This window comes from Taeniopygia guttata, chromosome 9 (assembly GCF_048771995.1).
Source record: "Taeniopygia guttata chromosome 9, bTaeGut7.mat, whole genome shotgun sequence".
In the NCBI taxonomy this organism is placed as follows: Eukaryota; Metazoa; Chordata; class Aves; order Passeriformes; family Estrildidae; genus Taeniopygia; species Taeniopygia guttata.
In genome coordinates, this window is record NC_133034.1 from 22,044,927 (window position 1) to 22,061,552 (window position 16,626).

The 16,626-nt window shown below is 46.1% G+C and overlaps 1 protein-coding gene across 2 annotated transcripts in view; it reads left to right on the forward strand.

The window, feature by feature from the left end:
• The first annotated feature begins 4,143 nt into the window (after positions 1 to 4,143).
• SLC7A14 (solute carrier family 7 member 14) overlaps positions 4,144 to 16,626 on the forward strand; it is a 28,616-nt gene continuing 16,133 nt past the window's right edge. The window contains exon 1 of one of the 2 annotated variants that reach the window (XM_030279889.4): positions 4,144 to 4,276. The gene's annotated coding sequence lies outside the window, so the exon portion shown is untranslated. Of the gene's footprint in view, positions 4,277 to 4,443; positions 4,584 to 16,626 lie in introns of those variants that run through there. The other variant, XM_002198072.7, reaches the window with a different exon arrangement.

Genomic DNA, 16,626 nt, shown 5'->3' on the forward strand with positions numbered 1-16,626 from the left:
CCAGCTAACTGCAAGTGAATTCCCCCAGTTGAACTGCCCCACTGAGGTCCCATAAAGAAAACAGATAATCCCTCACCAAGAGAAATTACAGCCTGTGCAGCCAACTCACTCCCTGAGGCTGGGCAGCACTACCAAGGTAATTTCATATGGCTGGGGTACAGAGAACTCTGAAACTCTCCCAGGACTCCTACTGCAGAGCCAGAAACTCCAGTGAGGTTTTGTAAGTCTCAAGTCAGGGCTTTAATAATGGGACTGCCCTTCCTCATGCTGGTATTCATCATGGCACAAGCCATCAGATGAGACAGCAAGATTAATCCTTCTTCTTACCCTCCTACATGGATGCCTCCAATCCCTCTGACCCCTACAGGTACTCACTGAGGTTCCAACTGATGCAAAAAGAGGAAAAAGTGAGGTCAAGCATCCTGGCAATGTTTCTAAAAATACCAGTACTTCTGCAGGGCTCCACTGGGTCTCTGCTCAGAGACACTGTCAGCTGAACTTTGCAGTGGATGTCTGGGAGTTACTGCTGTTCTGGGAGATGGCTTGGGATGCTACAGACCAAATCAGAGAGAGAACTGTCGGAATCTCTGGTATTGATGATTCCCAGATTGTAAAAACTCTCTGTCTTTCTGCCCCGCTGCCAAAGCAGAAGCCATAATTGGTCTGTGCTGTTTCAAGGGTGTTTATTCTGTTTATCTCTAACATGTTCTGCTGCCCTGCCGCAGCTCTGTCCTGCAGGGCAGCGTGTGGGGCTCTGCCCTCAGTGGGATGGTACAAACATTAAATACCAGAAACTACCTGTGCTGGATTTACAATAACGTGCCAATATCTGTCACCTACGTTGAACAGTGTGTCCCCAGCCTGAACCAACAGAAAAATGCCAACACCACAGTGAAACATGGGGGGCATGAAGAAGGAGAAAAAGGACAAGACACACCCAATTTCCTCCATCTTGTCCCCTTTGAACCCCTAATTTAGAATCCTAAAATTTTACTTTTGCACCCGTGCCACACTTAATTATTACTTATATCAAACACTCAGAGCTTGTAATTCATCCTGTAAGATTGAAAACTCTTTTCCATGGACAGAGATCACAGCCAGTGTCTCTGGAACATTCCATTAGTCAGTTTTGATGATGTCAAAACATTTTGAGAAACAGCACTGAAGAAAACTCATCAAACCAATGGAATTGGAGGTGGGACTTTCCTCTCTGAGGAGTTTTCATGTGGGGAGAGAGGGCCCATAAGGTGAGGATGCTGGAAGACCTAGAAGAATCTAGGGGTCAAGAGATATTGACTGTTTTAATCTGAAGCTGTGCAGATAAAGAGATAACCCAGAAAAGCAGGAACTGTGGTATTTAAATGGCATGATTAATTAGTCACGGATGAGACAAGTATGAGGGGATTATGAGAGGTAAACAAACATTTTAATAACAGTAAGAAAGAAAGTTAATAGGGCAGCTTTTGCTGACTTCTTCTCCCTGTGTATTTAGAGTCACAAAAAAAGGAAATTTTGTCCCATGAAACTGGAATGGCCAAATTTGACGGTGAGAGGAAAAATAGCCAAGATAATGAGACAGCAGCTGGTGGAGATCCCTGCTACAAGGTGTTATTAAGGCCAAAACCTTGGTCAAATTCAAAACAGGTTTAAGTATTGAAATGACCAATCAGATGGCCACTTACTACAGAAAAGTGGGCAGAAATCAGTTAGGTCTAGAAATTGGACAGAGCCTGGAGACAGAGGAAATTCTGCTGCAAATGTACCATCATGTGATTGGCTGCTATGGAAAATTTCACCTTAATCTGAGGGTGACCTCACTGATGGGACTTGTTGAGAGGGTAACTTGTCCTCTTTGAGTTCTTCATCTACATTTAATCAACCTGAAGAGAAGCACTGGAGGGGTAGCTGTAAAAATTCAATATTCAATTCCTGCACGATTTGAAGTTACAAAACTCATGAGAACGGGGTAAAGATTAATGAGAAAGAGCTTAAGTGATCCTCTGACAAAACGTTTGTGACATTTATTACTCAAGGTGGCAGCAGGTTGTTGTGCATAGCTAACAGCAGGTGCCACTGGGTAAAACAGAAGAAATCTTACAAAAAGGAGATTCAGGCTGGGATAAAACAGGGTCTAGAAAGATACTAAACAGCAAAATCCTCTGAAGAAAGATCTCTGAGCAGTAGAGGGAAGGTGGAAGATGGGGGTGGCATCAAGGTACTGCACAATGATTGTTAAGAGGACAAAAAAACCTCTCTGCTGCTACCAACCAAACTGCCCGTGTTCTGGTACACCAGCCCCAGTTATAAATATGAATTAAATTATTCTGAAGCCACACACTTAAATAAATCCCCCTAAAACTTGGCCACACTGCCAATCCTTTCAGAAACACACCAGCCCGTGCCCTTTACTCACACACTCCACAAGCACCAAGGAGTTGGGTGTGAGCACAGAAGGCTGGTGGTGCTGTCAGCTGGAGTTCACCACGGTCCTAAAAGTGATGCAAAACAAGAGGGAATGATGAATGGAGAAGGTTTTCTCTTTTGCACAGATGTAGTCCAAGGGAAGCTCCTGTTATCAGCCATCCACAGCTCCATCCAGTGTCCAGGGACTGAGTGATGCAGCTGGGGGAAGCCAGTGGATGTGAAGAGAAAACATAACCAGATGGGAAGCATGGGGCCATAGATAAGGACAGGAGAGCTGCAGCTCTGAGTGTTGCTTTCAGGCAATCAAAGAATAAGGAAAAGGATTAAAATGGGGTTTCAAAACTGCTGGTTGTGAGGAAGGTAATCAGCTGACTGCAATTTGTGCTGTGTGATGTGATGTGTGCTGGCCAGAGTGGCAGGAAGGGAACAGAGCATCCTGTCATGCTGTGATGACACATTCTGCTGGCCAGCAGTGACCTGGGAGAGGGCTTTCCTGTGCCTGTTTGGGAAAGAGGGACTGCAAGGAGACTTCTGTGAGGGAGGGAAGAGAGCAAGGTAAAGCTGTGCTGGAGAGAGGAGGAGTCTGCTAATAAATCAGGAAGATGACGGCACTCATCTGGAAAGACACAAAAACTGCCACAGAAGTCAAGGCTGGAAAGGAAATTGGAGATGACATGTGGTCTGCTCTCCTGGCCAAAAACAAGATCATGGATACAGAATCATAGAATAATTTGGGTTGGAAGGGTAAAGGTCACCTAGTCAAACCCCCACCTTGTCTGTGTTTATCTGTGCAATGTCACTGTCTGTATGTCCCCAGAAGGTCACTGCCATCGATGCAGCTCCTGTCAGGGTCACTCACGTTAGGAAAACATTGGCTGCTGAACTGAACTGGCTACACTGAAGGATCTCACCTTTAACTTTTATCAGAAGAGATTTATTTCAGTATTTGAAGGATGAAAGGTCTCTCTCCATTGGAGACACAGCTCTCATTGGGAATAGGTCCTGTTAGAAGCTATAGAATGAAACTGTAACAGAGACTGAAACGAGATCCTCCCCAGGCATCATTGGAGATGAACCCAGTTTGGATTTGATGTCAAAATGGTACAATACAGATGCAGACAGGGAGAATTTCTAGAGCAAACTAAACAGCAGAAACTGAGAAACAAAACTGCAAAAAGGAATAATTTTGATCATGAATTTCAGCCATTCTCTAAAGTAGCTACGGGTATAAAATACTAAATATATCCTGCACCTGATACCTAATTCTTCCAAGCTGAGCTGTGCAGAGGGCTGGACAGCACAGCATGCTGCAATGCATGAGGCATTATTTTAGTTCTAATTCTGCCTGTTCCGGGATTACAGCATTAACACCCAAATCTCACAGTGCAGCTCAAGGAGAAAACAAAAACGAGATTCCCCACGCCGTGTCCGAGGGGTGAGGAAAGCCCTGCACTGGAGGAGGCAGCCAGGAGAGTTATTTTTCAGCAGCCAGACAGTCTGGGGGAGGCCACCCGCATCCCTCAGGACACTCGGACAGGCAGGGAGGACTGGCAGGGAGGGGAGGTGACATGGGGGTGGCAGGGAGCTCTCCCGGGGCCGGCGCGGTATTGCCGGGTACTGCCGGCGGTCACATGCGGCAGGCGGGGAGGGGAAGCGCTGAATAATTGAGGAGCTGCAGCGCCCTCCTCCCTTCCTCCCTCCCTCCCTCCCTCCATCCCTCCTCCCTCCATCCCCGTCTCCCCCTCCCTCCGCCCTGCGTGCGCGGCCGGACCGGGGTCGGCGGTACCGGCGCATCCCCCCCGGCCCGCGGCCGCACAGCGCAGCCCCCGCGGCACCGCCCTCCGCGCCCGCGGTGAGTGCCGCTCCGCGGGGAGGGAGGGACGGGCTGCGGGGGGCGGCTCCGAGCCCCTCGGGGCGCCACGAGCCCGGGGAAGCTTTGCCCGGAGCGGCCGCGGCCCCGAGCCCCGCCACGCAGACGGAGCCGGTTTTGTGCCCGCTCGGCTCCTCCGGGCCCCGCGGGACCCCGGCCCGCCTCAGCATCCCCCGGGCAGGGGAGGCGGCGGCGGCGCCGGAGCTGCGGGATTGATTGGAAACGGGGATAAACGGAGCGACGGCGGGGACACCGGGTGGCCTGAGCCAAGCGCCAGCTCTTGCTACAGGTGACCGCACGGAGCGGAACGCACCGCGGGAAGGTCGGGATGCTGCGGGAGGGGGCGATGAGGGGAACAGAGTGCGAGCAGAGGGGAGACAGCGGGAGCGGGCGGTGGGACCCGCGGGGCCGGTGCCGCGCTCGGGGGTCGCTCCGGCGCGGCCGCGGCTCCGCCGGGCGCTGTCCGCGGTGCTGAAGCCCCGACGGGGCAGCCCCGGCCCCGCCGCGACCCCGCGGACGGGCCCCGCTTGCGGCTCCATCCTCCCCCCCGGCGCCTGCAAAACTCCCTGCGACTTGCAGGCCGGTAATGGAGTTGGCTTCCTCTTTACGTCACCCGGCTCGGTGCTGTTTGTTGATTCCGCACGGGTATTTTGGAGCTGCCTGGCACCAGCCTCGGGCCCGGCCAGGTGCTCTCCAGCAGCACCGCTGGAAAGCCTCGACTCGGCTCCACAACTGCCCTGCAGCCCGGCTTTTGTGGCCTGTGAAATGATAGTTTATACAGATCGGATCGGTGCCCTCCTGTGAGCGCTCCAACGCAGCACCAGCTCTGGAGAAACCGTGTCTGGCCGACCCCAGAGAAGATTTTTGTCTCAAAAGAGCCATGTCTGATTTAATCTAGCGTATTAAGTGATTAATTCTCCCAGTGTCCCTGATTTTAGCATGCCAAGGCATTTGTTTGACTGCCCAAAAACTGTCATGAGACCGAAAGTCTGATTGCTAAAGATATTTACGTGTGTTTGTTTTATTGGTACACATTGCCAAGGCATGTGACTTAACAGAGTTGGAAAACATATTGTAAATAAACAAAAACCCTCCAACAAGCCAAAAACAACACTAGAGAGAAAAGTTACCTAGATTTAACTCAGCATCTATTCTTAAAATATACTGCTCCATGAGGAATCTCTGTTGCGTGAGAACAGAGAATTAGGGAGTGTTGCAGAGGTCCAAGGTCTGATTTCCCATTTTCATCTGTTGAAAGGGGTAAAATTTTCCAACAAAACGGTTACTGGTGAGTAGTAAATAGTGTCAACAAAGAATCTTGGGTCCTACTGACATGAACTCAAATGTGCAGTACATATCTGAGAAGACAGCACAGATGCAATAGCTGTGATAAGACAAGTCATGGAACAAGAAGGGAAAAAAAGGACTTGTTTAGTTGCTCTTCAGTAAGCGGAGATATAGGAAATTTTACCTCAGCCCTTGAAAACAGACTGCTAGAGTACAGCAGACATCAACAAAATTGACAACAAAATTGGAAGTAAGAAAAAAAATTAAAGGAAAACCAAAGCCTGTCAAGGAGTGGAGAAAGGCCCTTACAGAGGAGGAATTACAGCACCTGAGAATTCCCTTCATTAAAAAGCAGGGAGGAAAGTGATATGAATCCTTGAATCTAAGAGCCTCCACAGAAAGAAATTAGCAGGCATTGAGTTATTCCTCTGTCTGCCAAAAAGAGGCACAACATGAACTTGTGCCGAGATGCTAAAGCCAAAATGTTCCAGTTTAAGGGAGGGATCACATTTTTGAACAGAGGAGTGCTGGTGACCTGATGAAGGAGCCATCAGGAAACGTGCTGGATTCTCCATCTGTTTATGTCAAGGTTTGATGTCCTCCCAAACTCAGCCAAAGCGAGGCACTGGGCTCCCTGCAGCAGTAATTGCCTGGAAACTAATGGCCTGAGACTCAGACAGAATTAACTCGGAGGACCTTATGGTACCTTTGATCCTTCATTCCCCAAATAAGGCACGGACATGTTACAAATGCTACAACTTTATTTCCAGGTGCCACAGACACCCCTCCAGATAGGTACTACCCCCGCAGTGGGTGGGATTTTTAACCGTATGCCAAAAGCAGAACAAATAAGCAACCAAATTCTATTTTGAATCCTCTAATTTTCCAACTGGCTTCATTAATTAACTCTCCTCCCAAAGACTATCTTCCTTCGTGCATGTTGCAGTAAATATATAAAAATGCATGTTGCATTTTAAGACATAAATCATTCTCCTCAGGGAGTATTCATGACTCTCAAGTTGAGGCATATCTTATCCTTCTCTAATTTTTTTTTTATTATACAAAAATGATGAAAATTTATTCTTTGTGTAACTTCAGAGTCTCAGATGGGATCATACCAGGAAGGATTCCAGCCAAAATCATTTTAAAGGATATATTTGTAGGCTGATTTGACACTACTTCCTTCTGAAGACAGTCTGTTTCCTCAGTTCTGAAATAACACACATATAATAAAAATCCTTCCATGTTCCCTTAAAGACAACAGGAGATTTTCTAGAAAATTCAATAAGAATAGAACAACCTCCTAATGGCTAAAATAATGCTTTTTCTCTGAAGCCCTGCAACATTCAAGCAAATAGGATGGCAAGAACTTACACAAACGTAAATGGGCTCTTCATGAAGACAAGCAAAAAAAAAAGAGGATAACAGAGCAGTCTGCAACTGATTTCTTAGTCCCCAAATAATCAAAACTTTGCTTTCAGAGCACCTGAGCTATTAAAATCATCATAATGTTTAAGCAACATATTGTTGTTTGCATTGTTAGGACATTTTAAAAACAAGAAGGTAAAAACGAAACAAATACTTCCTCAGCCGTGTGTAGCAGTGGGATCTGTATAGCACACAAAAACAACATTAGTAGGGAGGCAACATTTGTGACTCTCACATTAATAAAAAAAATATAAAAAATTTAAACCCCCAAATCACTCCCAGATTTGTGTCCTCTGTAATATATAAAGCCATGTTTGAGTCTGGGCTTGTCGTTCTGTGAGAGACAGATCTGGGTATGTAAAGTATCCTGAGCCCAGGAATACAGCAGGCATTTTTCAGCTACTTCCTATGGGTATGAAAACCTGGCCAGAGCCTCACCTCAGTCCAGGGTGAGTCTGCTGAACTCATTAAACCACCCACGTGTAAATGGGAGCAGACTCAGATCCACAGAGAGTCCTAAGACATTTTTCATTTACAAGGAATTAGACACAGCTAAGCTGTGGTTGTCAATGGGAAAATGCCAAAACTGAAAGAACTGGAAACTGTAATTTTCTCTTGTATACTGAGAAAAATTCTCTTGAGTTTCCTTGGCTCATTGAATAGCAGCCCCGTTTCCAGACTATGCAGTCATCTTCAGGGGACTGGGTGCTCTGGCCAGCATTTATGCTCCCACCACAGCCCATCCCTTGCTGTCACCAGGCTGGAACATCTCTAAGAGAAAACTATTTTTTCCCACAATAAAACTGTCAGAGCGAAGCCCAGGCACTCATGAAACAAAGCCAGCAAGGTGGAGCCACACAGCACATGACTCTATTGTTTGTGTTCCTCTGCACAGTCACTGTATCCATAATTCATTGAAAGTCATGATACCATAAATTAAATCTACGTGGCAGGTGAACAGAAGAAGAGCTTTTGCAGCACATGTGTTTCCATCACCACATCCTAATTCTGAGAGGGCAGGGTCAAAGTGGCTTGCTGCCTACAGGGAAATGGGTTTTTGTTGCCATGCCACAACTGTGAGTGTATCTGTGTCAAAACTTTAATAGACATCTATAAAACCACACATGGGCTCAGAGCAGCCCCTCTCAGCAGCCATTGGCTCTTATTTATTGGTGATCATGACGCCAGTGGGTGGTTTGGGCCATTCCTCCTGCACATCCTCAGCTCCCTGAGTCTGGGCTGAGTCTTACTCCACAAAGTTTTTCAAAGCTGAGGATCAAAACAGCCCTTTGTGCACCACTTGCACACCTGGGCACATTCCACCTGCAGCAGCACAATTAAAACTTTGCTTTAAACTGTGCCTGAGTGTTACTGAACCAGGTCTTAATGATGGACCTGTTGAGCTGTGCTAGGTGAGGTGGTGCTCAGCAATGCCAGGGTGACTCCAGGTAGGATTTGGGCACCCTGGTGTAGTAGTGAAGGAAACATCTGCCTCTCCTGGCTGTCCTTCCCTCCCAGGTGGGAACAGGCAGGAAATACCATGCACAGGTCCTGTGCAGCTCCAGCCCTGGAGCAACGTGCTCGGGAAGCATCTGGAATCTCCAGAGCCTTGTCCAAGACACCTGGGCACCAGCAGGTGTGTTCCACTCATTAAACAACTGGCTGGGAAGCAACAGGGACTGGGAGATGTGCAATTAATAACCAGGGTCACCAGCTCTACTCAAAGTAAATTAAGACAGAAAGAAGCAATATGTCCTTTGGCTGGGAGCTCTGGCACCAACAGGAGCTACAGCAGCAACATTCCAGCAGCTCTGCTCTTACTCATGTGCGGGCACAGCAGTGGAATTATGCTTGCCAGGCAGGGCAGCACACCCTGGGGACCCTTTACTGCCTGTAGCTGGGAGACAGAAGTCTCAGGGAAAGAGGTTGGGTTTTGGGGTCTTGCTGCTAAGGGAGGCTAAGAGCAAGGAGGCAATTAGCTACTTTAAGTTAGGGTAATCATGCTGGCTCACGCTGATTCCCTTGCTACAAAAGGACATCTCTGGGCAGTGCATGTGCATTTCTCAGGAATATTATCGTACTCTAACTTTTATGCCATTATCACTTTTACAAACACATAATTCTTCATTTAATTCTGCTTCTCTAGTACCATCCTAGAGAGTGATTTAGTGTTAGTCTGCAGTGAGTTTGTAACTCACTGGGAAAAAAGCCCTGCTGCTACAGCACCAGGTATTACTCACATTACACATCACTTAGGTGTTGCAGTGCCTGTGCCTGACTGATGATGATAAATGACTAAACACATGAACTCCATTCTAAATCATCATCTTTGATCCACTTGTGATCACATTACTCATATAATCAGTTGTGCTGAAATGGAGCAGAATTACTCATGTAAGGCAAGGGTTTTTTGTCCTAGTGAATAAGAATAAGAAGCAGAAAACTGTAATAAAATCAGCAGGAGCTGCTATTCACTTCCTTGGAGGTGCATTGAACCTGCCTCAGGCTTCTGTTGAGGAATTTAGAGACACAGGTTACAACCAGCCAAATTCCCCCAGCTCAAGGCTCCTATTTGCATATGCAAAAAGCTCTCATTGATTTGCATATGCTACTAATGCTTCTTCTGGAACATTTCTAGGCTTGGGGTTGAAGAATGCATTTTTCCAGCTTCTTCTGAGGAAAGCAGTTGCTTGAGATCCTCTCCTGCATTAATTAGCTGATAGCCAAAATAGTGGAAGTGGGGCAGTGAGGCATAATCAATTACATTTGTATAACTGCTGATGGAACACGATAAGTAATTAATGAGACCATGTGCACATACAAAAGATAAATGCATTTGAAACTCGGCAAGAGCGAGTAATGGTGTTTGTAAGTTTGATGTGCTTACTGTGTAAAAGGCCAGTTCAGACTCCTACTGAATTATTACAGAAAGGTGGAAAGACTGCTGCTGAGTGAGAGCCAGTATTGAGAGGAAAAAGCCCAGCAGTTTCTTAGTGGGGAATAAAAGAATCGCTATAAAATCAGAAATCTTCAAAATAAAACTAGAGGTTTAAAAACTGTGCATTTTCAGATCCTGTATTTGATATACAGGAGAATTTTTTCCTTGTCTGGGTGACAAAGCCTTAGTGTTAAATCAGTTCTTTACTGAGAGATTTGTGTTTTTGCCACTGGGTTCAAAATGCTACCCAGAAATGAAATAAGTTGTCATAATGATGTATCAGCCAGACTCTCGCAAGAGTAAAAATCCATTTTGTTTAGAGAGCCTCACACATTAATAAATAACCCATTCTGTGAATTATGTCAAATGAAAAAAGCTCTCCTGTCTGGCCTGCAGCAAACCATAATGACTTTCATTCTGTGATGTAAAAGTATGGATCCACTGAGGAAAGAAAAAGAAAATGCAGCCCACTAATTACAGAGATTTTCTCTTGCGTATTGTTAAAGCAAAGACAGTTTTTAGAGGAGTATAATTCTAGTAGAAACAGCCTGGTAGCCCAGGTCTAGAGTTTCAGTGATACAAAGGCATCTGTTGTACAGAAAATGTGTTATCTCATCAAAGTGGTGATTACTGAGAGTACAGCCTACTACCTAAAACCAGGGAAAAGCTCAGAGTCACAATCCCAAGGCTGCAGCCATGCCACTGATGCTGCTGGCACTCATAATGTCAGGAATCTATGCCCAGCATTGCAAATGGGCAACTCACTCTATTCCAGAAAAATCTGATGCTGCCTCTCCTCTTGTGACAGCTCATGATCTAGAACTGCTACTCCCAAAACCCGAGGCTGCAGAAGGATGTGGCAGCATATTTGCAAGGCCAGGCTGGATGGAGCCCTGGGAAATCTGGTCTAGTGGAAGGTGGCCCTGCACATGGCATGTTGGGTTGGAATGAGGTGATCTTTAGGATTCTGTCCAACCCAAACCATTCTGTGAATCCACAAGTCTGTGTGAGACAAATCTGCATTCCTGGGCACCCCTCCCATGGTGTTTAAAATGCCTGAACCTCAGTGGTCAGTACATTGGTCCTTGAAAGGCTGAGCACTCACATCTGTGAACCCAAATTTCCTTTAGGAGTTTCATTGTTCAGCACCACTGCAGTTTGTGACTGCAGAAAGGTGGGGGAGGCTGTGCTCCAAGAACTGGTATCAATATCTGCACTTGGAATGCAGAATCACACAGCACCACAAATGAGCATTTGAAAGCACACAGAGCCTCTAGGGTCCTTCTGCAGATGAGCACGTGCAGGCACAAAACCAATATTGACTCCAATAAGGCACGTCTAGGGGACTGTTAATCATTTTTAGCATTGTTTTTTGTCTGCTTCCATAGAAAACCCAGATAGATTAACCACCACACACTTCTTTAAGGCAGTGAATTTCTCCATTTTACTGCTGGAGCAGCAAATGTTACTAATTTCATGTGGTTTCACTACTCTCCTGGAGGGAGCCTGTCAGAACAGCTCCAAGAAGTTCCTGGTTCCCCACCTCCTGCCCAGATCACCCACCTATTGATTTGCCATTTCCCTGCATTGTTGCAGTTTTTTAGGCTTTTACCTTTCCACCTCAAGACAACGGCAACAAACAAGACCTTTTTGCAAATGTGTAAATTGATTATATATCTTTTTCTGTAGTTTTTTTTTCTTTTTTCCCTTCTGGTGGTTAAATAGCTTTGTTGCAGACCCAAATAGAGCACTTCATGCATATTGCATTATTTCAGCTCGGCACGCACAGACTCTTGTATCTGTTGTACTCTGCATCCATTCCTTCACTATTCTGCAGCATGGGGATGATTGGTACCCATGCAAAAAGGGCAGAAAACAAATGGAAAACCAAAATTCCAGACAATAGTCTGGGGCAGGTGGATTTACCAAGAGGAGGGATGTGCCTGCAAGGATGTACATGAGCATCTCCAAAAGGAACATTTTAGCTGCCATCCCGTTCAGGCTGTAAGAACTGTAGGTGATCCATGTGCATCCAGTCCCTAGGAAGGAGGAAAACACTACTCCTTTTAGTCCCAGAACTGTTTCTCACCAGCCTGGTGCTCCAGAGGATCCCAAGGGAACCTGGACCAGCTGCTTGTGAAGTCGGCATGTAATTAATCCTGGCAAAGTTTAGAACAGCTCAATATCAAGGGATCTGCTGGCCTTCCCTGTGGCACGCTCCAATTTCACCTCTGAATGTGTCACCTCATCTCCCTCCTCATCCAGGCAGGAAGATGAGCCCTCAGCTACCAAAACCTTCTCATTGCTCACCTGCATGGGCACAGATCAGTGCTCAAATATTGATTTGCTATTTACTTAGGAAAAGGGAAACACCAGCTGCAAGACAGAAAAAAGCTTTGACATCACTTCCATCCTTTCCTCTGCCTTTTCCCTGATTATCCAGGCAGTCCAGTCTCTCCCCAGCAAGGACAGCAGCTAAACCATCACACTGTATCCCCCCTGAAGGCTGGAAAGAGGGAGAAAGGGTGATCTCTATGCACATGCTAATTATATCACTGCATTGCACATTTATGCTCTTCTGATACTTGCACTATAGACTAGAATACAAAGTTTAGGAATTCCTGGGGGCTGCCTTGGGTACATGGCACCCTTGGCTTATGTCTTTGGACAAATTAAACATTTCCTCTTCTATTTTGCTTATTTGTCAAAAGAAGATAATAATGTTTAGCCATCTTAACAGCAATGCTAACACTGCCAAAGAACTTTGTATAACCTTGATGGAAGCACCACAGAAATGTGCTGTTCAACCTCTCCACTTCCATTATGCACGAAAATATCCCATTTTTTCAGTTGAATCACAGAGAAAGTTGGTCTTAAACCTGAGGTGTTATCAGTGGTTTAATTTAGCAACTACTGTAGTTTAAATTAACCACAGCTCCACTTGAACTGCTCAAGCAGAGGTAAAAATGGAAAGATTAAAAATAAGAAAAGCCCAAAAATTACCAGCAAAGGCACAAGGCCAGATTGCTGAAGCTGGACCAGCAGGGACCAGCCCTCGCTCTCGGTTCTGTGCCTGCCTTTTAAATCGTTTTAAGGAGGGCTGGTGCTGGAGACAGAGCCAGCTTTTACAGTGGCAGCCCAGCTGGGGATCGACACTGTAAAAACAAGTACATAAAGCTCCAAATCAAATTGTGCTCGTAAGGAAAACATTTTGGGGATGAGCAGCCCCGGCAGAAAGCATCCCTGTGCTCGGATGCCAGCCCTCTCCCTGCCGGAGGAGCTGGGGTGAAATTGGGATGAAATTCAGCCCCTGAGTCTCTCCAGACGAGCCCGCCTCACCGATAGAGAGCTCACAATTAAAGGGAAAAGGGAAAGGGCAGCAGGGAGCTCAGCCTAGCACGTTTGCTCCTATTTTCTTGCTCTTTTTCTGGGATTGCAGCGGAGTTTGCTGCCAGGAGATGCCTTTTCCATCATCTCGAGCTACCTCCAGCATCCCTTTGAGCCTTTGGGGCTCTGTTTGTCCGGGGGTGATGCTGGCACACAGTTCCCACTGGAGCACAGAGCAGGTCTGAGGCTGATGCTCCTGCACCATAAACACCAGAATTAATATTCCTGGGGTCCATACAGGCACTGCCTTGGGGGAACCGGCTTCAATCCCAGATTTCTGAAGCACAACTCCCCTGGGCAAGGAGAAAGAGACTTTCCCCCTAAAAATCTCCGCAGCAAACTGGGCACTGGTGTCCTGCATGCAGGGCCAGATCCATGCTGATCCAGCTGCTGGAGGCATCAGTAATTTTTCCTCTGCAGTAATTACTCTGTAAGCCATGGAAAACCAGGGAAAACCCAACCTTTTCCTCTTAATGAGTGCCCCTGCCTGGCTTTCCATCAATACAACAAGAGGAGCTCTCTTTGTTCCATTTACCACCATTGATGTTCTGTTCCTTGTTGCATTCCCAGCAGATCTGAATAGAGATCTTTGCCCATTGTTTCCCCTACAGACTTCTGGACAGAGGGGAGTCATTAACAGAAAATCAAAAGCCATCCCGAGGCACAGGTGTGGTCTGGGGATAATTTTCTAGAGAAACTGGAGCTATGGGGGGTGATGAGGATGGGGGATGCTGGGAGGGGCACTGTGCTGCATCTCCCCAGCAGAACAAGTTTTATATGAGGAATAATCCAGCATCAACCCAGACACTAAGGAAGATCCATGTCTACAAACACCTATGTCTCTCCTTCTGGCTTGTTTGCAGTTTTAGCCAATTTACCCTGATGAAGAGGAGTGTTTTGGTACAAACAGTGGTGCTGACAAGCACATGGTGGCAGCAGCAAGTGCCAGCCAGTGAGGAAAAGCAACCCCAACAGCCTGATGGTGGAAAACTGAGCAGCTCCAAAACCCAGCTGCAGCTTGTCCCCTCTGAGCCACAGCTCCCTTCATCTTCCCTGGTTTGTAGCGAGGAGAGAAGATTAACAAAACAAAACAAATAAAAATTCCTTTTGCTTCCCACTGTTGGCTTCTAGACAGGCAGGGTTAGTGGAACAGAGCAGAAGTGAGCTGCCTCTACCCCATGGGGGTAGTTGCCATCCATGACATATTTTCTTGTGGTCTCAAATGGAGAGAAAAGATGTTTTCCAAGCTACACAGCAGCAATATGCTGATCTTTCTTGAACATCTGGAACAGTTTTGAATGACTGCTTTAATTGAGCATAGCAGCAATTATAGAGTTATTTCATTTCAGAGGTTTTGAAAGGGTTTTTCTTTTTCCTTGATGACTTACAGGAGAAGACTAAACCCCATAAATTGTAGGGCTCTGTTGGGCTGCCATGCAGGAGGACCTGGTCACAGTCCAGCCCCAGGCAGCTGGAACAGCTCAGCAGCCTAAATCTGGGTGCATCACTAATCCACCAGCCAGTTCCTGCTTTAAACTTAAACCATTTAAAATATTTAAGGGCTTTTTTCATCTTTTTAGCAGTTAATATTATTACAGGACAAGACTGCCCTGTCTTCTCTTGGGGTTCTTTGTGATGTTGGTGAAAAAATAATTTCTATGCCATGATGTGGCTTGAGAGTGAACTGGGCTGTCCAAATCAGTCATCTCTCTTCATTTGAGGAATTCACTAGTTTTCCAGTGTGGATGTGAATTCCTCCAATAAAGGAGCATATGCCTCCCTTCCCAAAGCCTTCATCAGACACCCAGAGACACGATGATGAAAAACTGGGGTCCCAATCCCCCTTAAAACACAAGACAGGTCTTCCCATGCCAGAGCACGTTCTGATGATGGCACCAAGGACCAGTCTGAAGCTTTGGTGCCTTCATCCCACACCATCCTACCTCTTCTGAAGGCCCAACTTCTTGATTAGTTTAAGCCAATTGAGTGCAAACCCTAGTATAGCAATCCAAGTCTTTCAAACTCAACTGAGAGAAGCCACAAAGTTCAAGAAGAATAATTAAATAAAGGATGGGAAGTGGGAAGCTCTTTTCCAGCCCACACACCAGAGGTGCCATGCTTTGGATAAAAAGATTAATTTTGGGTGAGTTTTTTTAGAGTTGTTGTTTTTCACACGGCTAAAACACATTCCTGGCAAAGCAGAGCCACTGTGGGGGTGCCAGGACAGGAGCACCTTGCCCTGAGGAGAAAAGGGGGCTCAGAGGGGACCTTATTGATCTCTACAACTGCAAGGATGTTGGAACCAGGGGGGACTCAGTCTCTTCTCCCAGGTAACAAGTGACAGGACAAGTGGAAATGATCTCAGGTTGTGCCAGGGGAGATTTAGATTGGATATTATGAAAAGTTTCTCCATGGGAAGGGATGTCAAGCACTGGAACACACTGCCCAGGGAATTGGTGGAGTCACTACCCTTGGGGGGATTTAACAGATGCAGAGATTTGGCACTTGGGAACGTGGGTTAATGGTGGGACTTGATAATCTCAGAGATCTTTTCAAAGCTAAACAATTTCATGTTTGTTCCATGGGGACAGGTCTGTTTCATCCTGGCAGGGGCAGACGTGCAGAGCTCTGGCTCAGCTGCCTTCTTCCAAAATAAACCTTCCTTTAAACCAGAAAATAAAATCTCACCTGTGAGCCAGCCCATCCCACAACCAACTGACTCCTTGAGCAACCCAAAAGCCAAACTCAGGTTTTATTCTCAACACAAAGATCCACATTTGCTCAGGAGCAATAACAATTTCTCATTATTATTCCTAGCTAGAACGTGCAGCCTTTAAGCCTGTGGTTGCTCGAGGTAAAAAATCAGCACGATTTGAACAGTGATCAACATAAAATGAATGCTGTGTTTCATTTAATAAACTTCTGCAACACAAGGCTGCCTTGTGGACACAATGTAATTAGTTTTGGATGTAAAGATGGAAAAAAAAAATAAGTGTTTTGTCTTCAAGGCAATTAAAATAAAAGAATATTTCTGTATTGACAGGAAAGAAGCTGCCAGGTAAAAATTCATATTTGATAAACTATTTTTCCTGTTCCCTTGTATTAGCTTGTGGGTTGTCAGTTCTTCTTGGTTTACTCAAAGTCAGAAATCATCACATGTCACCTGGAAGTCACTGCTGCTGGTGCTATGAAAACCACACAGTTTGCTGAAGAACAGCAGAAAGGGAGGGAGGGAGGAAGGGAGGAATGGCAGTTGCTGAATTGTTCTTGAAAATATGACTGGAGATGAAAA